Source organism: Euwallacea similis, chromosome 4, assembly GCF_039881205.1.
Source record: "Euwallacea similis isolate ESF13 chromosome 4, ESF131.1, whole genome shotgun sequence".
Lineage (NCBI taxonomy): Eukaryota > Metazoa > Arthropoda > Insecta > Coleoptera > Curculionidae > Euwallacea > Euwallacea similis.
In genome coordinates, this window is record NC_089612.1 from 4,639,141 (window position 1) to 4,666,610 (window position 27,470).

The 27,470-nt window shown below is 33.0% G+C and overlaps 1 long non-coding RNA gene across 7 annotated transcripts; it reads right to left on the minus strand.

Moving 5' to 3' along the window:
- Positions 1 to 1,014: 1,014 nt before the first annotated feature.
- On the minus strand, positions 1,015 to 26,779 carry LOC136408509 (uncharacterized). 7 transcript variants are annotated; one of them, XR_010752088.1, is made up of 9 exons: positions 26,639 to 26,779; positions 26,215 to 26,323; positions 24,499 to 24,625; positions 22,744 to 22,873; positions 20,762 to 20,898; positions 14,383 to 14,519; positions 8,055 to 8,187; positions 5,577 to 5,742; positions 4,192 to 5,508 (listed from the first exon to the last, which is right to left on the minus strand). It is a non-coding gene; the product is annotated as an uncharacterized lncRNA (long non-coding RNA). The 7 variants fall into 7 exon arrangements; XR_010752085.1 differs by lacking the exons at positions 26,215 to 26,323; positions 26,639 to 26,779 and adding an exon at positions 24,953 to 25,104; XR_010752086.1 differs by lacking the exons at positions 4,192 to 5,508; positions 5,577 to 5,742; positions 26,215 to 26,323; positions 26,639 to 26,779 and adding exons at positions 1,015 to 1,882; positions 24,953 to 25,104.
- Positions 26,780 to 27,470: the final 691 nt, after the last annotated feature.

Sequence of the window (27,470 nt, forward strand, 5' to 3'; positions counted from 1 at the left end):
AATACTCCCATCCCTCATCCCTTTTTTTTAATGTTCCCGTACTCCTGTCCCTCATCCTTTTTTTATAGTATCCAAATACTCCTCTCCCATATCCCTCATCCCCCTTTATAAGTAAAACCCCCAATTTCCCTCCATAATGTCCCTTAATCCCCCATCTTCTTCTATTCCCTTTTTTCTAAAATCCTCAGTTCCCCCATCCCAAATCTCATCTTCCCTAAGAATGTCCCTTTTTTTTTAAATACTTTCCAAATCATCTAATCTCTTTCCCCGCAGTATCAAACAAATAAATAAAAAATACATCATCTCAGCAATAAAGAAATACAAAAATTATCTCAATAGTTCTATCTAAATAATTACAAATTAATACTAACACCCGTGAAAATCTAAAAAATGCAAAATCACACTGGAAATGTCCCCCTAAATCTACTACACACTTTAAGTCAAAAAATCTAAATCACTTGTTGACCTTTCCCAAAGAATAATCTCCCCTTTACTTCAAAATTCAAAGTCCTCAAATTCAATTTCTCAAAAGACAGTCAAATCAGAAAAATACAAATTACTTTAGTTTCTCTGTCTTCCCTACATCCCCAAATTTCCACAGTGCACCCTGACCCTCAAAATCCAATTTAATAATCAATATATACCACCCTTTAATGTGTCACTTTTTTTTAAATATCTAAACTATCCTCTACTTATAAATAAATAAGAGTACATGTCTTTAGAAACATTTTACTCATCTCTCAATATAATGCAGACCATGTATCTCTTCTTCATTCATAGAAACACCAATAATATTCATCAATAAATACTAAATATACTAAATTTACAAAATACAAGCTCTAAATCAGTCATAATACTGCGGGGAATGTTTCCAAAAATATAGACAATACCTATAAAAAGTTACTACATTTCCACAAAATAAGACAAAAATGCATAAACCCAATCCTCTCACGAATCCCAAAAGACCACTTTCCTATTCATCGGGTAACAGGTTTAGAAATAATCTCACACAAAATCCTTCAATTCTGCTTTTATTACTTGCAGTCAGAAGAAACACCCTTCTTTTAGTTCTAAAAGCTTCTTAAAAAATAATAATAATAATAATAATAAAAAATATACAGTTACCAAATATACCACCACTCTAATGTATCACCTCGACAAATACTCTTTCGAGTCATCAAAAGTAATACAAAAAAAGTCACAAATTTAATAAATATAATATCCAGTTAGTAAATTACAAACAAAAATGTTATCAAAAATCAGTTAAATAATACATAAACCATAGAAAATTAATTGTTTCAATTTTAAATTTCATCTTTTATCAAAAATAACACATTTCATAATCATAAAATCGAAAATACACTCATTTCCTAACTAGGAACGAAAAGTTTCATTGCACTTTTACTAAATTCATTAAAAAACTAGTACCCTGCAATGTAGTTTCAAATGCTTTCATTTATTTATCCCTTAACCCCTTTTACAATTCAAAACAATCCACCATTTCTACTTACACGAGCCATGAGCAATGCTAAAGAACCACACAATATCACAAACTGTACTGCTCGAGTACCAATTACACATCTACTCGACTCTCAAATTTCTAGGAAAAAGTACAATTCACTTTTCGTTCCTCACAAAATACTCTTCTTCTCAAGTCCCTCCACCTATCACTACTTCTTACTTTCATCACTTACCTACCATTGGGTCCTTCCATTTCTCCCTTTTCCTTTCTCAGTTACTGTATGCATTTCATCTGTTTTCTCACAAAATTAATTAAGGAGCTTCAAACCTCCAATGCTTTCTTGAAGACATTGTCCCCTCGACTTATCTCCTAGCACCTATCACCAAATGCAAGTGTTCCGAGTACTTCATCCTTCGGAATCTGAAACAATGACAATTCATTGCACCTAGTTCAATGAGACACCACATAATACACATAATAATCTTCTGAATCCATCATTCCCAACACTCCTCAGTCATAATACCTACTTTCATAGCTCGGAATGTGCAAATTCTCAAACTATGCAAATCTAAAATACAAATAATCCTCAAATACTTCCAAAGGCACCTTTACGTGTTCCACAAATACCTTCATCCCCACACCCTGACAAAGTAAGATGGGGTTATGTCCGAGGTGATGGAGCCATGGCTCGTATAACCTCAGTTCATCTTCGAGAATGTTATGTGGAATCCTTCGACCAATTCCAATTTACACCATTGGGTTACTTCTTGTCCCCAGTTTTCAAAAATTACTTCCGAGACAATCGACACACGTAATCAAAGCCCCAAGGAACGAATTGGGGCAGTGTGCAATTATCACCCCACACAAGTTCTCGACAATGTCTTCAAAAGTATCAAAGTTCTGGTAAACTTCAACTTTCAAATGAGTGGACCGCGTTTTCCACAATTATTATCAATGTTTTAAACAATTACACTTCTTTTCTTAAAAAATTGCCTAAATTTTCAATCGAAATCTTCAAACTTAAAAATAGTAATAAATAAATTAATATAACCTCACTCTACTCTGTCATTCCAAATCGCATGATCGAATTGCGACTTACTTCTCATCTTCTATTTCTCTCGTGTAAATTACCACAGCTGACTGCTAATGCTAACCTAAAATTCGTCAATCGGAACCCGCCAAGAATTATACACGTACAGTAAATGTACAGTGTTGGGGAAATAACTTTGCTACTTTTCTACTACCTATTTTAATCGTGGTTAGTTCCGGTTAGCCTTTCTAATTTTCTAATTCTAAATAATAATTCCTCAATTTACAAACATTGCTCTTTCCCTTTCTCTTCTTTCCAAATAAAGTTCTCGATCGTCGGTTAAATTTGACAAAGTTATTTCCCTATACCCTGTACAATTCACATAGAACCTACGTCCTAACAGTCTATTTCACACAAGACTAAAGCACTAATAAATTTCTAAAATAATACAAGTTATATCTCACCCACACAGTACGTGAACTACACAAAGAATCTACTACTATAGGAAACACAGTATAAAATACTAATCAATCATAAAATGTAGTACAAATTTGGAAAAGTAAACGAGCAAACGAGCAATTCCCTACCTCTCTTTTTCTTAACTTTCCCACTTCTAATAAATCCTTTAGAACCGTAAAAGTACCTACTAGTAGTGCCAGTTTAATAATACCCCAATAATTTGCACACGTGGCCCACTTGTGTGCAAATTATGTGGGGCGTCCTAAAAAGGCCCCTTCAGTCTACATAAATATCCTACTTATACATAATTAACACTATAAAAATATTATCGTATATACACAATATCTTAATTTAAAAACAATTAAGACCATTTCTTTAAAAATCGCTCAAATTCATCTTCCTTTCAATGCTTTCTTAAGAAGACCTTATTCGCTATATCGTTTAAATTCATCCTATCACTTTGCCCCCTATATTCAAACCCTCCTCAAAATAAACCGATCGTGTTTTCCACCTTTTTTCTTATCTCTTCTCTTCTCCAATGAATACTGCACCACAGTGCTCCAATCTCTACTTCTCACTTGACTTGTCCACTGCTGGAAATGCTTTTTTCTTCCAAGTCTTTTTCCTCATCTTTCAGAATAAATCTTATCTCCATTCACCAGTTCCGGCCCTTCCTAAGCCTCTTTCAAATTCTCCCCTTTGCTAAATCTCCCAAGTTCTTCTTCCTTAATTCCGGTTACATCCTTTCTAAGACCTCACAATTTCGGTGAATAAATTTCGTTCACCATTTTGTCCAAGGATCCCCAAGTATTGCTTAAAAACAGACTTTTTTCCAAATATCCTCCGAGAAAAATTCCTCAAATGGCTTTTCTACGCCCTAAAGTTCCTCTACAATTTTAGGAACCTCCTAGTTGACACATATCTAATGACTACATACTAATACTAATAAAATATAATAATGTAACTTCCCTTATTCTATCCCTCCAAACTTGTTTCTCACAAGTTACCTAATACCCTTATAAATATCACTAATTTTAATATACATATTACTTATTCATTTGTTCCTTCTAAAAGCTCTAATTACTTCCCTCTCAAATACATGTACTTTCTTACTCTTATCCTTAAAATTCACAAGAAATAATCTTTACTTTCTTATTAACTACAAATGACCTACTGGCAAATTCTACTTTTCTAATATACATTCCTTCCCACTTTTCTTACATATGCTCAAGTTATCCTTCCATATAATAAATAATGTCCTATTCTTATGTTTAAATCCCTCCTCTTCTTTCGCACCCACCATTTACTTCTAATTCCTATCTTTTCCAATTTCTCTCCAGTTTTGCATTCTATGTGCATGTTTCTGTTACATTTTTCCACCTACATTCCCTCCCTCAAAAGAAAAATTCCCTAAAAAGTCCTATCCTATGTCCCTACTTAAACTTACTATGAATACCCCTAATATCTTAACAGAATTACTTCACCTAACATATGCATCGACAATTTCAAATACATAATTCCTGTACCTTCACAAAAATCATCAGTACCTTTACACTATGCTTTCCTATCTGATATAAATATTCAAATCTTCTAAACAATTACAAATCATGTACCTAGTTTTTCCTATAAAAAATAATACATCCAATTTACTTTCTATTCTAAAGTACTACATCTTTATCCCTAACACTTAAATAATAATCACAATGTAATTCACAATTCCTACAATATCTACTAATTTAAAAATAATATACTTTTCCTATGTTTATATAAATAAAATCTAATCCTCAATTATTTCTAATAATACTTATAATGGTGAATCTTTCACCTTACACTTCCAAATACCAATCAAACACCCTACCTACTGTACTAACTTATAAAATCACCCTTTACAGTAATATGGTGCCCCAATTAAATACTCTACTTTCTCAAATTACAATTCCACAAGTCAATCCATTAGTTATGGTACAATTTTTCACACATTTCCTTTTAAATTAATCAAATATCTTTCTGATACATCACTAGACACTAGAAAATTCTTAATTAACTTTCAAAATTAAACTCACAAATTACTTATTAACTACAAGCAAATTCCTATTCTTCTTAACATAAGAAAGCAATCTCGTAATAATCCACTTATTTGCAATCCTCCAAATCTCACAATCTCCTTCCTTGTGAAAAAATACTTTGGCCCTTATCTTTTTCCCTTTCCTGGGCCCCAGTCAGCTTCTTCGATCATTTTCACTTTTGCTGTTCTCGTAATTTCCTACTTCTCTCTTGCCAAAGTTCCAAGAATCTATATCAGTGAGCTTCCTCTTTCCTTCCATTATAAATCTTATTCTTTTTGCTAAGAGGAAATAAATAAACCACTGTCCTTCGATAAAACTACAAAGTACTACCTTGCTATCTTTTTGCCCTTAACTTAAGTTCTTTTGAATCCGACTACTCCACTGAAAAATCTATCTTTCCTATCCTTGAATGTGAGCAATAATCCAACTTTCGATAGAAGTTTTTGGTAAAGTTCCTTGTCTATATCTCTGGCCCCTCCGTCATTGGTGATCTGTCGAGGAAATCCACTATGATCTTAATGGTTCCATCATTTTATGTCAAAACTGTGGGGCAACCCACCTTCTTTCTTCCTAATTTGTAGGTTAAATGTTCGATCCTTCCTGCTGGGTTTTCTGTTGAAGAACCTCACTACTAATCTGGTGCTCGTAAACCTAACCTAAAAGGTATTTGCTCCAGACCCTTTCTTTCTGTGTTCTGTTTTTCGATGAGCCCCTCCGTTTGCTTCCTGGAAATTTATGCTTTTAGATCCTTAATTTACCTCTTTGTTGTAATATTTCTCCATCCACGATCCCATTTCGAATTCCACTGTTCCAGTAAATATTATCCAAAATTCCGGTATTTCTTTACTTTTTCTTACTCTGTAAATTTCTGGATCCCAATCTTCTCATCTTGAATCCCGTAGATCATCGATTCTTTTATTTTTTAATAAATTAACGTCCAAAATTTTCAATCTTTATTTACTTTTTCGGAATACTCGTGACGATCCGAGAGGTTATCCCGTTCTCGTCTTTTACCGTTTTAACTTCCTTTCCGAACCCTTAAAAGATGGAGCCACGCGAAAAACCCACCGCTTCCAAAGAAACAAGTGTATAGACATTCGCGTTTTTGCCGATTCCCACCGTCTTCATCTACTCGGGATTCGAGACCAGTTAACGGCAACGACGCATGTCGCCGCCATCTTATCGGAAAGTGCCGGGAACTAAGGCATCTTTCATGCTGGCCCCATGAAAGATTCCCGCGTTCCCCCGCTTTCTAGGGGATGGCTCCGATGTGTTCTCGACGGTGTCGTTCTGCCGAATCCGAAAAACGAGGGTGAAGACCCCCAAAGAGGGGTCGGTCCAAAGTGGCCGACTCCTCGCCAGGTTACCTGGAGGCCAATCGCCTCCACGTAACTTTGCGTCGCGTCTGTCACTTTGCCGGGCCCTCTTTGGGCCCGGTGTCGTACAGTGTTGCCGGCTTGTGCAAGAAATCCTAAAATTTTAAGAAATTCTAACCCGGATCAAAATCCCCAGTTTCCTCTGCCAACAGTTCCCAATTCCCCCCTTTTCTCTCAAAGTAAAAAATCATGTTTTTCAAACCTTCCCCAAATTCCCTGTTCCGGGAATTCATTTATCATCATATCTCAAATAGACAAAACCACCCCAGAGGTGTTTCGGGCAGTAAGTGTTAAAAAAACCACTAATAAATCGATCATGTATCAATTATTACCGTTCCTTCATCGGTATCCTTTACTACACTTGTTTCTGTTTCGAAATTTTCATAATAATTGTCAAAAGATCTATTTAAATCGAGTAAATACAAATATTCATGACCCAATAGTAACAATTGATACATCTTCGGTTTATTAGGTGTTTTTTAACACGTTTACTGCCCGAAACACCTCGGGGATGGTTTTTCCTATTTAAAATAGGATGATAATTAATTTCCCTGAGCAATGAATTTGTTAAATGTGCTATTTAACCGTGAAATTCAAAGATCAAATGAAAATTAAATAATTCATTTTCCTTTTGGGAGAAAAGGGAGGAACTGGCAACGTCGCAAAAAAAACCGCGAATCCTCATCTAGGTTAGAATTCCTTCAATTTTAGAACTTGCAATAATAAAAACACATCCATGCAATACTAAGCTAAATACTGTGGCCCACTTTTTTGTAACAAAACTTTAAGCGTACTTAGGTAATTTTAATTTAAGAAGGTTATAAATAAAAATAACCTCATTGTTCTAAAATTTTCCACACCCGATGTCTTCAAAACAAAACGTTTACGAGCCTATGTTGGTTTGAAATGTTCTTCCCAGTAATTATTCTATGTACTCTTAAAGTCCTGCTACAAAAAAGCAAAAGAACAAATCCAGATAAAAGCTGTATCATAAATCACAAAAACCTTAAGCAATCTTACCTGCAAAAATTATAACTGCATGCAAGCAAATTCGAGTGAAAGCTTCGATAAATATCAAACTTTAAAAACAATTCACTTTATTCTTATTCCACAAATAATAAAGGCCCTTTGGAATAATTAACATCTTAATAAACAATTTTTCTTTGATACCTTTAATAAGGAAACATCTTTTTCCCAAAACATTTAGTAACGAAGCTTCTTTACTGTTTAGACATCATTTTTCCCAAAAACCTTTCTTAATGAAACTTCTTTACTGTTTAAACATTAATTTTCCTAAAACATTTAGTAACGAAGCTTCTTTACGGTTTAAATATCATTTCTCCCCAAAACTTTTAATAAAAAGACAAAAAATTCTTTAAAAAATTAGGTATCACTTCACCTATTTAAAATCTTAGTGGTTGTTTCCACCTCTGCTAAAAAGTACTTGCAATTTAATACAAAACCCCAAAAGAAAGTCCTTTTGAAAATAAAATCCACTTATTTTTGTATATTTACACTTTTCCTATAACCCCAGAAATATCAGAGGTGGTTCGTTTTCATATTAACACCCTGTTAGAATACTCTTTCCAATTCTTTTCAATATTATTTTCTTCAACTGCTTAACCCTCAAATCTGACACAATAAAAATTTTAAATTCCTACCTTTTCTGTTGCCTTCGGGAATACTTTCTTTACTGGACACCTTGCACTTTCCCAGATCACACCATCTTTATCGCTGCATTCGAGGTAGACACACACACACACAATTTCACATCCTTTGGCTGCAGTTCTTGTCCTGGAAGGAAAAGAGAGGCTACTGTAGCACTTAAGTTTCCACGAAGAATTTAATATTCAATATCCTTAAACATGAGAACTTTGGAATCTTTACATTTCATCTTGGCAAATCACACTACATGACCTCAGAATACGAGTACCGGTTGACTCAAAACAATCACATCTTTATCAAAAAGCTGCTTTACTTGTTAGACAAATTCCTTCATCCACAGCTCGAATAACCTTAGTTTGTCTTCGAGAATGTAGTCATTCCTTTAATAAGTTCCTGTACCGAGCATATTTACCCACCTGACACCCCTGGGTGAGTTGCTTCTTGTTCCCAGTTTTATAAAATAACACTTTTACACCGTAAGCACACCTAATCAAAGTCTCAAAGGACGAATTTGAGCAGTGTGCAGTTATCACCCCACCGGTTCTCCGCGATGTCTTCGAAATTATCGTAGTTCTGGTAAATTTGTACGTTTCAAGTGAATGGACGACATTTTCTACAATTATTGTTCATTTGTCGAACGATTAGACTAATTTTGTTAAAAATTAGTCATACGCCTTAACGTCTTCGAAATACAAAGTAAATATGGCGATGTAACCTCTCTCCGCTCTGTCAAAAAGTTCTTTTTGACAGAAAATGGTCGAGCTACGCGATGCGTTCCTCGCGACCTACTTTTCGTCTTCCGTTTCTCTCGTGCAAACTTCGAACGTCAATTTTCGGTGCAGATGTCGGTTCTGATGGTTCCCTCGGTACGATAACTTCCGAAAATGCGCGGTAATCACCCCGTCCTCTTTCTTTTCGTTACTTCCTCGTCTCGTTACTTATAATGACCAACGATGACACCCACTTATCCTAAATGTACGGAGTGTTAGGGAAATAACTTTCCTACTTTAATTTCTCTTATTCTAAAGAAGCATCCAAATGAAACAAACTAAAAGACACATTGCCAATTCTTTAAATGTGTCTCTCTTTTTCCAAAGAAATCAAAATAGTTACGTTTACAAATCTTCTTCCTCTTTCCCATTCCGAAGTTATTTCCCCCACACTATGTATAATTAAAATAAAATGATAAGTCTCTCTAACGAAAGACCAAAGCACTCGTGAAAAAATTCTTCCATTTAAAAATAATGTGTAAAACGCACAAATATAAAATACTTTTCCGTGTTTCTTCAAAAGCAAATATATAGAAAAAGCATAGAAACACAAACTAGCAAATTCGCCACCTGTTTTTGTCTCTACCGTCGCAACTTTCCCAGTTCTAATAAATCCTTTAGAACCGTGAAAGTACCTGCTAGTGCCAGTTTAATTTTACCCCAATAATTTGCACACTTGGCCCACTTGTGTGCAAATTATGTGGAGCATCCTATTATCTCTTTTACCTTAGTTTACAATTACAAAAATTAAAAACTAATAAATATCCTACTTATGCCTAAATACTATTCTAATTTAGAAATAATTAAGACAATTTCTTTAAAAATCCTTAAAATCTCTAATGTTCTATAATCCATCTTCCTTTTAATGTCTTCTTAAGAAGACCTCTTTCCCCTTATCGTTCAAATTCATCCTATCACTTTCCCCACTCTCCTCGAAATAAACCAATCTTGTTAGTTGTCTTTTCTCTCCTGTCTTATACAATGACTACTGCACCTTCGTACTCCAATCTCTACTTCTCGCTTCACTTGCATAAGTCTTTTCCACTTCTCTTCTTTCAGAAAAAATCTTATCTCCACTGACCAGTTCCCTTCCTTCCTGAACTTCTTACAAATTTTTAAAAGCACCGAATCCCTAAATCTTCTAAATTAATCATCCCTAGTTCCAGTTAGACCCCTTCTAGGACCCCACAATCTCGGTTTTTTCCCATAGTTAATTTTCCTGACTCCACAATTTCAATCAATAAATCCTGTTCACCATTTTGTCCAAGAATCCCCAAGTTATCCTGAAAAAACAGTGTTTTTCCAAAGATCTTCCAGGAAAAATTGCCCAAATAGCTTTTCTAGCTCCTGCAAAAGCTCTTCTGGAATTTTAAGAAGCTCCTAGTTCACAATCACTACTTACTAATACTAATAAAATATAATAAAGTAATAACTTCCCTTATTCTATCATTCCAAATAGGTTTTCCATAAATTATCTCTAATTTTAATGTACGTGTTCATTTGTTCCTTCTAAAAGCTCCTCTTATTTACCTCTCAAATATACATAAGTTCTTCCTCACCTCTACTGTTACAATTCAAAAGTAATAATCTTTACTTTCTTATGAACTATAAATACATAAATGATCTGATGGCAAATTCTACTTTTCTAATATACATTCTTTCTCATTCATTCCCATTTTTCTTACAAATGCTCGTATTATCCTTCCATATAATAAATAAAGTCCTATTCTTATGTTTAAATCCCTACTCTTCTTTCGCATCCACCCTTCACACCTAATTGCTATCCTATCCAGTTTCTTTGAAGTTTTACATTCTGTTTGCATGTTTCTCGTACATTTTTCCACTCCCTCAAAAAAAAAAATACCCTAAGAAATCCAGTACTATATCCCTACCTTTACTTACTATGAATATCTAATATTTTAATACAATTACTTCACTTAGCATATACATCTACAATTTCAAATTTACAATTCGAGTTTATACACATAATTTCTATATCCTCACAAAAATTATTAGTACATCACCACTATCATTTCCTACCTTATATAACTATTCAAATCATCTAAAAAATTAAATATCAACACTTACAAAAATGTACCTAGTTTTTTCCTATAAAAAATAATATATCCAGTTTACTTTCTATCCTAAATTACTACATTTTTATCCTTAACACTTAAATAATAATCATAATGTAATTCACAATTCCTACAATATTTACTAATTCAAAAATAATATACTTTCACTATGTGTATGCAAATAAATTCTAATTTTCAATTTATAATAACACCTGTTATCTCACCTTTTAAACAAATTATGTCAAATAATACTTATAATGGCGAATTTTCCAAATATCCATGAAGCACCCTACCTACTATACTGACATACAAATTCAAAATAAAATTACCCTTTACTGTAGTACGGTGCTCCAATTAAATACTCTACTTTCTCAAATATTCAATTCCAAAATAATCCATAACTTATGGTACACTTTTTCACACAATTCCTTTTAAATTCATCAAATTCCTTCTGATGCATCAAAATAACTAGGAAATTCCTATTCCTCTTAAGACAAAAAGCATTCTCCTAATAATCCACTTACTTGCAATCCTCTAAATCTCGATATCTCCTTCCTTGTGAAAAAATACTTTGCCTGCCTTTCTTTTTCCCTTTACTCGACCCCAGTCAGCTTTTTCGATCATTTTCACTTTTGCTGTTCTTGTAATTTCCTATTTTTGTCTTTCAAATTTCCATGTATCCAAGTAACGACTCTCTTTCCTTCCCTTATAAATCATATCCTTTTCGCTAAGAAGAAATAAATAAAGCACTATTCTTCGATAAAGCTACAAAGTACTACCTTGGTATCTTTTTGCTCTTAACCTAGATTCTTTTCGGTCCTCCACTCAAAAATGTTTCTTTCCTATCGATGAATATGAGCAATAATCCAACTTTCCTTACAAATTTTGGATAAAGTTAAGTGTGTCTACCTCTGGACCCTTGGTCATTGTTGATCTGTCGAGGAAATCCACTATAATCTTAATGGTGTATCTTATTTTTATCAAATCTGTGGAGCAACCCACCTTCTTTCTTCCTAGTATCTAGGTTAAACTTTCGGTCCATCCTCTTAGGTTTTCCTTTGAGGACCCTCACTACTAATCTCCTGCTCGTAAACCTAACCAAAAAGGTACTTGTTCCAGACCATTTCTTTCTGTGTTCTGTTTTTTAATAACTCCCTCTGTTTGCTTTCTGGAAATGTATGCTTTTAGGTCCTTAATTTACCTTTTTGTTGTAATATTTTCCCATCCACGGTACCATTTCCAATTCCGTTGTTAGAGTAAATATTATCCAAAAATCCAGTATTTCTTTACTTTTTCTCACTCTGGAAATTTCTGGATCCCAATCTTCTGATTTTGAATCCCGTAAATTATCAATTCTTTTATTTTTTAATAAATTAACGTCCAAAATTTTCAATCTTTATTTACTTTTTCGGAATACTCGTGACGATCTGAGAGGTTATCCCATTCTCGTCTTTTACCGTTTTAACTACCTTTCCGAACCCTTAAAAGATGGAGCCACGCGAAAAACCCACCGCTTCCAAAGAAACAAGTGTATAGACATTCGCGCTTTTGCCGATTCCCACCGTCTTCATCTACTCGGGATTCGAGACCAGTTAACGGCAGCGGCGCATGTCGCCGCCATCTTTTCGGAGAGCGCCGGGAACAAAGGCCTTATTCATGCTGGCCCCATGAATAATTCCCGCGTTCCCCCGCTCTCTAAGGGGATGACTCCGATGTGTCGACGTTGTCGTTCTGCCGAATCCGAAAAACGAGGTTGAAGACCCCCAAAGAGGGGTCGGCCAAACTGGCCGACTCCTCGCCAAGTTACCTGGAGGCCAATCGCCTCCACGTAACTTTGCGTCGCGTCCGTCACTTTGTCCGGGCCCTCTTTGGGCCCGGTGCCGTACAGTGTTGCCGGCTTGTGCAAGAAATCCTAAAATTTTAAGAAATTCTAACCCGGATCAAAATCCCCAGTTTCCTCTGCAAAAATTTCCCAATTCCCCCTTTTTCTCTCAAAATCACTTTCACACCTTCCCCAAGTTCACGGTGAAATAGCACATTCGATCATATATCTCAATTAGACAAAACCGCCCCAGAGGTGTTTCGGGCCGTAAATGTGTTAAAAAAAACACTAATAAATCAATCATGTATGAATTATTACCATTCCTTCCTCGGTATCCTTTACTACACGTGTTTTTGTTTCCAAATTTTCATAATAATTGTCAAAAGATCTATTTAAATCGAGTAAATACAAATATTCATGACCCAATAGTAACAATTGATACATCTTCGGTTTATTAGGTGTTTTTTAACACGTTTACTGCCCGAAACACCTCGGGGATGGTTTTTCCTATTTAAAATATGATGATAAATAATTTCCCTGAGCAATGAATTTGTTAAATGTGCTATTTAACCGTGAAATTCAAAGATCAAATGAAAATTAAATCGTTCATTTTCGTTTTGGGAGAAAAGGGAGGAACTGGCAACGTCGCAAAAAAAACCGCGAATCCTCATCTAGGTTAGAATTCCTTCAATTTTAGGACTTGCAATAATAAAACACATCCATGCAATACTAAACTAAATACGGTGGCCCACTTTTTTGTAACAAAACTTTAACAGTACGTAGGTCATTTTAATTTAAGAAGGTTATAAATAAAAATAACCTCATTGTTCTAAAATTTTCCACACTCGATATCTTCAAAACCAAACGTTTACGAGCCTATGTTGGTTTGAAATGTTCTTCCAAGTAATTATTCTATGTACTCTTAAAGTCCTGCTACAAAAAAGCGAAAGAACAAATCAAGGTAAAAGCTGTAACATAAATCACAAAAACCTTAAGCAAACTTACCTGCAAAAATTATAACTGCATGCAAGCAAATTCAAGTAAAAGCTTCGATAAATATCAAACTTTAAAAACAATTCACTTTATTCTTATTCGACAAGTAATAAAGACCCTTTCGAATAATTAACCTCTTAATAAACAATTTTTCTTTGATACCTTTAATAAGGAAACATCCTTTTTCCCAAAACATTTAGTAACGAAGATTCTTTAAGGTTTAAACATCATTTTTCCCAAAAACCTTTCTTAACGAAACTTCTTTACTGCTTAAACTTCAATTTTCCCAAAACCTTTCCAGAAAACCAAAAAAATTTAAAAAAAACCTTTCAAATAAGGTATCACTCAATCTTGCTACCTATTTACAATTTCCAATTTTATTCTTACTGGTTCTTTCCCTTCGTACTAGAAAGTACTTGCAATTTAATAAAAAAACACCAAAAGAATGTCCCCCTTCAAAATAAAATCCCCTTATTTTTGTATATTTACACTTTTTCTATAATCCCAGAAATATCAAATGTGATTCGTTCTCAAATTAACTCACTGTTTTAATACTCTTTCGATTCGTTTTGAATATAAATTGTTTCTTTGATAACAATTATATTCTTCCTTTGCATAGTAACACTCCCTCAAATCTAGCAGCATAAAAATTTTAAATTCCTACCTTTTTCTGTCGCCGTCAGCTATACTTCCACCAGCAAACAGCTTCCACTTTCGGAGATGGCACGATCATTTCACTGCATTTGGGACGAACACAGACACACACACACTATTTCACATCCTTTGGCTGCAGTTCTTGTCCTGGAAAGAAAAGAGAAGCAGCTATAGTACATAGGTTTCCACGAAGAATATAATATTCAATACCATTACTTAAACACCAGAACGTTGGAATCTTTGCAACTCACATTAAATAACCTCATAGTACAAGTACCGGTTGACTCAAAACAATCAGATCTTTATCAAAAGGCTGCTTTACATTTTAGACAAATTAAGACACGGTTATGTTCAACTTAATATAACCACAGCTCTTATAACCTTAGTTTACCTTCGAGAAGTCAATCGATCGTTTAATAAGTTCGTGCACTAAGCATATCTACCCACCTTGGCCCCCGCACATCACACCTCTGCGTTGCTTCTTGTTGCCAGTTTTATAATACTTTTACACCGTAAATACACGTAATCAAAGTTTCAAACGACGAATTTGGGCAGTGTGCAGTTATCACCCCACGAATTCTCGACCGTGTCTTCCAAAGTATCAAAGTTCTGGTAAATTTGTACGTTCAAGTGAATGGACGACATTTTCGACAATTATTGTTCATTTTTTAAACAATTCGACCTCTTTTCTTAAAAAATAGCTTAAATGTTTAATCGAAATCTTCAAAGTTAAAAGTAGTAATAAATAAAGCATTATAACCTCACTCTGCCCTGTCGTTCAAATTCGTACGATCCCGCTGCGACCTACTTTTCATCTTCTATTTCTCTCGTGTAAAATTCCACAGCTGACTACTAATGATTCAACTTCGAATGGCCATTTTAAATGACTCAGTTTAATAGTTCCCTTCTTTACGACGACGTCCAAAAATTAAATCTCCTCAAATATCACGGTAATTTCCCTATTTGCTTTACTTTCTCATTAAATACAAAAGCAACGTTACGTTTCTAGCTTCGTCAATCCCAACTCGCCGGGGATTACACGCACCCGCCGTAAATATACAGTGTTAGGGAAATAACTTTGCTACCTTCCTACTTCCTATTTTAATCCTGGTTAGTTCGGGTTAGCCATTCTAATTTTCTAATTCTAAATAATAATTCGTCAATTTACAAACGTTTCTCTTTCCTGTTCAAAAAAACTTTACGTTTCAAATAATGTTCTCGATCGTCGGTTAAATTTGACAAAGTTATTTCCCTATACCCTGTACAATTAAAATAGAACCTACGTCCTAACAGTCTATTTCACACAAGACTAAAGCACTAATAAAATTCTGAAATAATACAAATTATATCTCACCAGCACAGTATGTAGACTACATAAAGAATCTACTACTGTAGGAAACAAAGTATAAAATATTAATCAATCATAAAATGTAGTAAAAACACGAAAAAGCAGACTAGCAAATTCCCAGTTCTAATAAATCCTTTAGAACCGTCATAGTACCTGTTGGTGCCAGTTTAATGTTATCCCAATAATTTGCACACTTGGCCCACTTGTGTGCAAATTATGTGGAGCATCCTATTATCTCTTTTACCTTAGTTTACAATTACAAAAGTTAAAACTAATAAATATCCTACTTATACGTAAACAACACTATAAAAAATTATCATACATAATGTTAATTTAGAAACAATTAAAATAATTTCTTTAAAAATCTTTCAAATCTATGACGTTCTATAATCCATCTTCCTTTTAATATTTTCTTAAGAAAACCTCATTTGCCATATCGTCCAAATTCATCCCTTTATTTTACACACGATTCCACTTGTTCAAACCCTTCTCAAAATAAACCAATCTTGTTTTCCACCTTCTCTCTTATATCTTCTCCAATGAATACTGTACCCCCGTGCAATCTCTACTTCTCACTTGACTTGTCCAATGCTTTTTCTTCCAAGTCTTTTTTCAGCCCTTCCTGAGCTGCTTAGAAATTTCCAAAAACACCAAATCGCTAAACCTTCCAAATTCGTCGTCCCTAATTCCACTTAGACCTCACAATTTCGGTTTTTTCCTGTAATTACTTTTCCTAACTTCACGGTTCCAGTGAATATATCTCGTTCACCATTTTGTCCCAGAATCCCCAAGTTATCCTTAAAAACCAGTGTTTTTTCAAAGATCTTCCGAGAAAAATCGTCCCATTGGCTTTTCTAAGCCCTAAAGTTCCTCTACAATTTTAGGAAGCTCCTAGTTGACAATGACTACATACTAACACTAATAAAATATAATTAAAAAAATAATATAACTTCCCTTATTCTATCGTTCTAAACAAGTTTTCCATAAGTTACCTAATACCTTTATTAATATCGTTAATTTTAATATGCATGCTCATTTGTTCCTTCTGAAATAAATGTTCTTTCTTAGTCTTATCCTCGAAATCCAGGAGGAATAATCTTTGCTGTTAACAAATAATCTACTAACAAATTTCTCCATTCTTTTATGCAGCTATTTGCATTCCCTCCCGTTCTTCTTACATGTCTTTATATTATCCCTCCATATAACAAATAAAGTCCTATTTTTGTGTTTAAATCTCTCATCTTCTTTCGCATCCACCGTTTACTCCTAATTGCTATCCTACCCAGTGTTTCTTTAAAGTTTTACATTCTATATGCATGTTTCTCGTACATTTTTCCACCTACCTCCCCTCCGTATCTTTTACCTCCCTCAAAAGAAAAATACCCTGAGAAATCCTGTACTATATCCCTACTTTTACTTACTATGAATACCTAACATCTTAACAAAATTACTTCACATAGCATATACATCTACAATTTCAAATTTATAATTCTATTTTATACACGTAATTCCTGTATCTTGACAAAAATTGCTAATACCTTTGCACCATATTTTCTTATCTTATATAAATATTAAAATCGTCTAAAAAATTAAATATCAATAGCTACAGAAATGTATCTATTTTGTCTCCTTAAAAAACTAAACACATAGTCTATTTTCTATCTTAAATTACTACATCCTCCTTACCTATAACACTTAAATAATAATCACAATTTAATTTCCTACAATATCTACTAATGTAACAATATATTTTCACCATTTCTACATAAATCAATTTTAATCTTCAATGTGTAATACCTTCTGTTGTCTCTTACCTTTTAAATAAATTATTTCCAATAAGACAAATAATACTTATAATGGTGAATTTTCCAAATATCCATAAAACACCCTACCTACTATACTCACATACAAATTCAAAATAAAATTACCCTTTCCGGTAGTACGGTGCTCCAATTAAATACTCTATTTTCTCAAATATTCAATTCCAAAATAATCCATAAGTTATGGTACAATTTTTCACACAATTCCTTTTAAATTAATCAAATGTCCTTCTGATGCATCAAAATAACTAAGAAATTCCTATTCCTCTTAAGACAAAAAGCATTCTCCTAATAATCCACTTACTTGCAATCCTCCAAATCTCGATATCTCCTTCCTGATGAAAAAATACTTTGGCTGCCTTTCTTTTTCCCTTTACTCGGCCCCAGTCAGCTTATTCGATCATTTTCACTTTTGCTGTTCTTGTAATTTCCTATTTTTGTCTTTCAAAATTCCATGTATCCAAGTAACCACCCTCTTTCCTTCCCTTATAAATCATATCCTTTTCGCTAAGAAGAAATAAATAAAGCACTATTCTTCGATAAAGCTACAATGTACTACCTTGGTATCTTTTTGCTCTTAACCTAGATTCTTTTCGGTCCTCCACTCAAAAATGTGTCTTTCCTATCGATGAATATGAGCAATAATCCAACTTTCCTTACAAATTTTGGATAAAGTTAAGTGTGTCTACCTCTGGCTCCTTGATCATTGTTGATCTGTCGAGGAAATCCTCTATAATCTTAATGGTTTAATCTTATTTATATCAAATCTGAGGAGCAACCGACCTTCTTTCTTCCTAATGTGTAGGTTAAACGTTCGGTCCATCCTTTTAGGTTTTCTCTTGAAAATCCTCACTACTAATCTCGTGCTCGTAAACCTAACCAAAAAGGTACTTGTTCTAGACCCACTCTTTCTGTGTTCCCTTTTTTAATACGTCCCTCCGTTTGCTTCCTGGAAATGTATGCTCTTAGATCCTTAATTTACCTCTGTTTTAATATTTCTCCATCCACGGTACCATTTCAAATTCCACTGTTAGAGTAAATTTTATGGAAAAATCCAGTATTTCTTTACTTTCTTCTTACTTTGTAAATTTGTGGATCGCAATCTTCTAATCTTGAATCCAGTAGATAATCAATTCTTTTATTTTTTAATAATTAACTTCCAAAATTTTACATCTTCATTTACTTTTTCCAGACACTCTTGACAATCCACGAGGTTATCTCATTCTCGTCTTTTACAATTTTAACTTCCTTTTCCGACAACTAAAAGATGGAGCCACGCGAAAACCCTACCGCTTCCAGAAAATTAAGTGTATAGACATTCGCGCTTTTGACGATTCCCATCGTCTTCATCTACTCGGGATTCGAGACCAGTTAACGGCAGCGGCGCATGTCGCCGCCATCTTTTCGGAGAGCGCCGGGAACAAAGGCCTTATTCATGCTGGCCCCATGAATAATTCCCGCGTTCCCCCGCTCTCTAAGGGGATGACTCCGATATGTCGACGTTGTCGTTCTGCCGAATCCGAAAAACGAGGTTGAAGACCCCCAAAGAGGGGTCGGCCAAACTGGCCGACTCCTCGCCAGGTTACCTGGAGGCCAATCGCCTCCACGTAACTTTGCGTCGCGTCCGTCACTTTGTCCGGGCCCTCTTTGGGCCCGGTGCCGTACAGTGTTGCCGGCTTGTGCAAGAAATCCTAAAATTTTCAGAAATTCTAACCCGGATCAAAATCCCCAGTTTCCTCTGCCAACAGTTCCCAATTCCCCCCTTTTCTCTCAAAATAAAAAATCATGTTTTTCAAACCTTCCCCAAATTCACGGTGAAATAGCACATTCGATCATATCTCAATTAGACACCACCCCAGAGTTGTTTCGGGCCGTAAATGTGTTAAAAAACCACTAATAAATTCATCATGTATCAATTATTACCTTTCCTTCCTCGGTATCCTTTACTACACGTGTTTTTGTTTCCAAATTTTCATAATAATTATTAAAACAACCATTTAAATCGAGTAAATGCAAATACTCATGACCCAATAGTAATAATTGATACACAATCGGTTTATTAGGTGTTTTTTAACACATTTACTGCCCGAAACACCTCGGGGATGGTTTTTCCTATTTAAAATAGGATGATAAATAATTTCCCTGAGCAATGAATTTGTTAAATGTGCTATTTCACCGTGAAATTCAAAGATCAACTGAAAATTAAATCATTCATTTTCCTTTTGGGAGAAAAGGGAGGAACTGGCAACGTTGCAAAAAAAAACGCGAATCTTCATCTAGGTTAGAATTCCTTCAATTTTAGAACTTGCAATAATAAAACACACCATGAAATACTAAATACACTGGCCCACTTTTTTGTAACAAAACTGTAATAGTACATAGGTAATTTTAATTTAAGAACGTTATGAAAATAACCTCATTGTTCTAAAATTTTCCACACCCGATATCTTTAAAACCAAACGTTTACGAGCCTATGTTGGTTTGAAATGTTCTTCCAAGTAATTATTCTATGTACTCTTAAAGTCCTGTTACAAAAAAGCAAAAGAACAAATCAAGGTAAAAGCTGTATGATAAATCACAAAAACCTTAAGCAAACTTACCTGCAAAAATTACAACTACTTGCAAACAAATTCAAAGTAAAAGCTTCCATAAATATCAAAGTTTAAAAACAATTCACTTTATCATTATTTAACAAATAATAAACACCCTTTGGAATAATTAACCGCTTAATAAACAATTTTTCTTCCGTACCCTTAATAACGAAACATGATTTTTCCCAAAACCTTTTATAAGAAAACTTCTTTACAGTTTAGACATCATTTTTCCCAAAAACCTTTCTTAACGAAACTTCTTTACAGCTTAAACTTCAATTTTCCCAAAACCTTTCAATAAAACGAAAAAAAATAAATAAAAAAATTAGATATCACTCAACCTATTTAAAATCTTAGTGATTGTTCCCATCCCTACTAGAAAGTATTTGCAATTTAATACCAAACCCCAAAAGAAAGTCCCCCTTGGAAATAAAATCCTCTTATTTTTGTATATTAACACCTTTTCTATAATCCCAGAAATATCAAGTGGTTCGTTTCCAAATTAATACACTGTTGTAATACTCGTTCAATTCTTTTCGATATAAATTCCTTCTTTGATAACAATTATTTTCTTTCGTTGCATAGTAACTCTCCTTCAAATCTAACACCATAAAAATTTTAAATTCCTACCTTTTTCTGTCGCCATCAGCAATACTTCCACCAGCAAACAGTTTCCACTTTCTGAGATGACACAATCATTTCACTGCATTCCGAGTGGACACACACACGCACACACAATTTCACATCCTTTTGCTGCGGTTCTTGTCCTGAAAAGAAAAGAGAGGCAACTATAGTACATACGTTTTACACGAAGAATATAATATTCAATAGCTTTAGTTAAACACAAGAATATTGGGATCTCACCAATCTTGCAACTCGACACTAGACAACCTCAAATTACAAGTACAAGTTGAATCATAACAGTATGATCTTTATCAAAAAGCTGCTTTAAGGCGGTACCCAAAATAAGTTTTCCTTGCGTTAGAAAAAAGTCAAATTTATCTAATCTGCGAATACTACAATAGTTATTGAAAGTTGACAATTACTAAAAACTCCTTTGACAATGAGTTTCTTCTCTTTCTTACTTCCTAGTTCCTAATTCTACAGATGTTCTGTCGATCGACTGAGATGACACCACTTTTGTATTTTGCTTTTCAATTTTAAATTCCACATTTTCTTTTCAATCGCACGCTTTTAAGTTAATTTGTTAATTTCCACATTTCGATATAAATAAACAAACGAAAAACTCTTACAGTACAATTATAAAAAAATGTCATTATTGTCATGCACGATGTCCAGAAAATTACCACAAACAAGAAATCTACGAGTTTACACGAAGAAGAAATCTGCAAAAACACACCAAAAAGAAATCTGCAAAACCACACAAAGAAGAAACTTGTAACGCAGACTCCCAGATGGCGCCACACATGAAATCTCTTCTCTCGCATCCACCATTTAATCCTAATTGGTTCTGCTATGAATACCCATTGTCTTAACGCAATTATTTCACATAACATATGCATTAAGCAATTCCAAATTTACAATTCTATTTTATACACATAACTCCTGTATCGTGATAAAAATCATTAGTACCTTTGCACTATGTGTTCTTATCTTATATACATATTAAAATCATCTAAAAAATTAAATATGAATACCTACCGAATCTCCTTAAAAATAATATTTAGTCTATTTTCTATCTTAAATTACTACATATTCCTGATCCATAACACTCAAATAATAATTACGATAAAACGTTAATATTTCATAGGTAAATTTATTTTAAGAAAGTATGAAAAATAATTAAAATTTCTTCTAAAGTTTTCCACACCCGATATCTTTAAAACAAAACGTTTATGAACCTATATTGGTATGAAACGTTCTTAAAAGGAATTATTCTATTCACTTTTAAAGTCTTACTACAAAAAAGTAAAAGAACAAATCAAGATAAAAGCTGTATGATAAATCACAAAAACCTTAAGCAAATTTACCTGCAAAAATTACAACTACGTGCAAGCAAACTCAAATAAAAGCTTCAATAAATATCAAAGTTTAAAAACAATTCACTTTATTCTCATTCAACAAATAATAAAGGCCCTTTGGAATAATTAACATCTTAATAAACAATTTTTCTTGAATACCTTTAATAAGGAAACATCATTTTTCCTAAAAACCTTTCATAACGAAACTTCTTTACAGTTTAAACATCAATTTTCCTAAAACATTTAGTAACGAAGCTTATTTACGGTTTAAATATAATTTCTCCCCAAAACCTTTTAATAAAAAGAAAAAAAATAAATAAAAAAATTAGGTATCACTCAACCTATTTAAAATCTTAGTGATTGTTCCTCCCCTGCTAGAAAGTACTTGCAATTTAATACCAAACCCCAAAAGAAAGTCCCCCTTGAAAATAAAATCCACTTATTTTTGTATATTAACACGTTTTCTATAATCCCAGAAATATCAAGTGGTTTGTTTCCAAATTAATACACTGTTGTAATACTTGTTCAATTCATTTTCGATATAAATTACTTCTTTGATAACAATTATTTTCTTTCGTTGCTTAGTAACTCTCATTCAAATCTAGCACCATAAAAATTTTAAATTCCTACCTTTTTCTGTCGCCGTTGCAATACTTCCACTAGCACACAGTTTCCACTTTCCAAGATGGCACAATCATTTCACTGCATTCGGGATGGATACACACACACAATTTCACATCCTTTGGCTGTAATTCTTGTCCTGAAAAGAAAAGAGAGGCAACTATAGTACATACGTTTCTACGAAAAATATAATATTCAATATCATTAGTTAACCACAAGAACATTGAAATTTCATCAATCTTACAACTCACACTAGATAACCTCAAATTACAAGTACAAGTTGAATTAAAACAATATGATCTTTATCAAAAAGCTGCTTTACGACGGTACCCAAAATAAGTTTTCCTTGCGTTAGAAAAAAGTCAAATTTATCTAATCTGCGAATACTAGAATAGTTATTGAAATTCGACAATTACTAAAAACTCCTTCGACGATGGGTTTCTTTTCTTTCTTACCTCCTAATTTCTAATTCCACAGATATTCTATCGATCGAATAAAATGATACCCCACTTTTTTTTGCTTTTCAAGTTTAAATTCCACATTCATTTCAAACGCACGCTTTTAAGTAAATTTGTTAATTTTTACATTTTAATATAATTAAACAAACGAAAAACTTACAGTACAATTACTAAAAAAATGTCATTATTGTCGTGCACGATGTACAGAAAATTACCACAAACAAGAAATCTACAAGTGTACACGAAGAAGAAATCTGCAAAAACACACCAAAAAGAAATCTGTAAAACCACACAAAGAAGAAACTTGCAACGCAGACTCCCAGATGGCGCCACACATAAAAATCTCTTCTCTCGCATCCACCATTTAATCCTAATTGGTCCTGCTATGAATACCCATTGTCTTAACGCAATTATTTCACATAACATATGCATTAAGCAATTCCAAATTTACAATTCTATTTTATACGCATAACTCCTGTATCGTGATAAAAATCATTAGTACCTTTGCACTATGTGTTCTTATCATACCGAATCTCCTTAAAAATAATACAGTTTATTTTCTATCTTAAATTACTACATATTCCTGATCCATAACACTCAAATAATAATTACGATAAAACGTTAATATTTCATAGGTAAATTTATTTTAAGAAAGTATGAAAAATAATTAAAATTTCTTCTAAAGTTTTCCACACCAGATATCTTTAAAAGAAAAGGTTTATGAACCTATATTGATATGAAACGTTCTTAAAAGTAATTATTCTATTCACTTTTAAAGTCTTACTACAAAAAAGTAAAAAAACAAATTAAATGTGACATCTATATAATAATTCACAACAAGCCTTAAGTGAACTTACCTGGAAAAATTATAACTACATGTAAAGAAATTCAAGTAAAAGCTTCTATTAATATCAAACTTTAAAAACAATTCTCTTTATTCTTATTTAACAATTATCATTTTTCCCAAAAAACCTTTCAAATTAGGTATCACTCAACCTTGCTACTCATTTAAAATTCCCAATTTAAATCTTAGTAGTTTTTTCCACCCCTGCTAAAAAGTACTTTCAATTTAATTAAAAAAACCCAAAAAAACATCCCTCTTGAAAATAAAATCCATTTATTTTTGTATATTAACACATTTTCTATAATACCAGAAATATCAAAAGTGGTTCTTTTTCAAATTAACTCACTGTTGTAATATTCATACAATTTTGAATATAAATTATTTCTTTGATAACGATTATTTTCATCAATTGCATGGTGACTCTCATTCACATCTAACACTATAAAAATTTTAAATTCCTACCTTTTTCTGTCGCTGTCAAGAATACTTCCACTAGCAGGCAACTTGCACTTTCCTAGATATGGTACGATCTTTTTCGCTGCATTCATGGTGGAACCACGATTTCATATCTTTGGCTGCAGTTCTTGTCCTGAAAAGAAGAGACAGGCAGCTATAGTACGTATCTTTCTACGAAAAATGTAATATTCAAAATATCATTAATGAAACACAAAAGTATTGGAATCCCACTAATCTTGCAACTCACACGAGATAACCTCCAATGACAAGTACAACTTGAGGCAAAACAATGATCTTTATGAAAAAACTTCTTTAGAACGGTACCAAAATTAAGTTTTGATTGCATTAGAAAAAAGGGATATTTATTAATAGTTTGTATGGTCTGTAAGTATTAGAATAGGTATTGAAAATGGAGAATTATTGAAAACTCCTTCGGCAATGGGTTTCTTTTCTTTCTTACCTCCTAGTTCCTAATTCCACAGATATTCTATCGATCGACTAAGATGACACCACTTTTGTTTTTTGCTTTTCAAGTTTAAATTCCACATTTTCCGTTCAAACGCACACTTTTAAGTTAATTTTCACATTTCAATTAATATGAACAAACGAAAAACTCTCACAGCATAATTACTGAAAAATGTCATTATTGTTATGCATGATGAACAGAAAATTCCTATAAACAAGAAATCTACAAATGCACACGAAACAGAAATCTGTAAAAGCACACAAAAAAGAAATCTACAAGTATAAACAAAGAAAAAATTTATAACCTACGCTCCCAGATGGCGCCACGCCTAAAAATTCTTTCGCATCCACCATTTAATCCAAATTGATCCCGCTATGAATACCTTATGTCTTGACACAATTATTTCACATAACATATGCTTCAACAATTCCAAATTTACAATTCTATGTTATACACATAACTCCTGTATCGTCACAAAAATCGTTAGTACTTTTACATTATGTATTCTTATATACATATTAAAATCATCTAAAAACTTAAATATCAATCACGTACAGAAATGTATCTAATTTTTCCCCTTAAAAAATAATATATCACCGGTATCTTTAAAACGATGCGTTTATGGGCCTATATTATTTTATAATTATTCTATCCACTGTTAAAGTTCTACTACAAAAAAGTAAAAGAACAAATGAACGTGAAATCTGTGTAATAATTCACGTTAAGTCATAACTGAACGTACTTGGAAGAATTATAGCTGCGTGTAAGGAAATTTAAATAAAGGCTTCTATAAATATTAAAGTTTAAAAGCGATTAACTTTATCCTTATTTAACAAATAATAAACGCTATTTAGAATAATTAAGATCTTAATAAACAATTTTTTTCCAATACAATTGATAATAAAGCTTGTTTATACTTTGGACGTGATTTTTTTTAAATCTCTCAATGAAAGAAAAGATATTTTTGGAAAGGTAAATAAAACACCTTTCAAGTGGGGTATAATTCAAACTCCATTAGTGGATGCATGCAATTTATTAAAGAGCCCTAAAAGAATATTCCCCTTGAAAATAAAATCGACGTGTTTTGGTATATTTACGTATTTTCTGTAATCGCTAAAGGTTCGTTTTCAAATTGATATACTGTATTATAATAATGGTTCAATTCATTTTATATATAAATTGTTTATTCGATAACAAGTTTCTTCAGTTGCATAACTTTAACTGATGTCTAGCACTGTAAAAATTCAAATTTTTACCTTTTTACATCAACGTCAGGAATGCCTCCACTATCGAGGCTGGTAGAATCTTTTTCGCCGCGTTCTGATTGGAACGACAATTTCATATCTTTTGGCTGCAATTTTTGTGCTAAAAAGAAGACAGACAGCTATAGTACGTACCATTCCACGAAGAATGTAATATTTGATATCGTTAATTATACACAAGAGTATTGGAATCTCACCAATCTTGCAACTCAACACTAGACAACCTCAAATTACAAGTACAAGTTGAATCAAAACAATATGATCTTTATCAAAAAGCTGCTTTACGACGGTACCCAAAATAAGTTTTAATTGCGTTAGAAAAAAGACAAATATATTTAATCTGTGAGTACTAGAATAGTTATTGAAATTCGACAATTACTAAAAACTCCTTCGACGATGGGTTTCTTTTCTTTCTTACCTCCTAATTTCTAATTCCATAGATATTCCATCGATCGACTGGGATAACAAACTTCTTGTTGTTTCCTTCTCAATTATAAATGGCACAATATTTTCATTTCAAAAGTAAAATTTTAAGTTAATTTACACATTTCAATTACTGTAAATAAACAAACGAAGAACTCTCACAGTCCGATTACTGTCGAATGTCATTATTGTAACGCACGATATACAGGAAATTACTACAAAAAAAGAAATATGCAAGCACTTGCCACACAGGTTCACAGATGGCACTACCCATAAAAATTTATAATAAAAATTTCCGTTGTTTTATTTAATAATAAAACATGTATGCTAAGTTAATTCGCAAGTATGAAATTTTCACAACTCGAAGTACCAATGATGGATACGCCAACAAGAATATCTTATGCTTCTAATAAATTTAATGGGTTAATATATTATAATTATATTCGTTAATAAGCCATTACTATTAAAGAATTCCTTCATAATTTTTTAATGAAAATCATGAATAATGTAGTCATTTGTAATACTGCTCTTCCATAAATAAAATTTCAATACTTCTAGACAAAATCAATTGACATCGCTTATATGCATAGAATGAGAAAAAAGAACTAATTAAGAACCCGACAAATATATTTCTTATTTCAAAAACAAATTTATCGAATAATAAAGTCAGAGCTAATCAGAACCACTTGTGTAAGGAAAACTGTCATCTGTCACAGGCGTTTGGCACTTAATAATTTATATATATATATATATTTATTTGTATTTGTGTTGTGTTTTGTATTTTCATCCTACGTTATTTAATTAGCTTACTTTGTATTAACAATGTA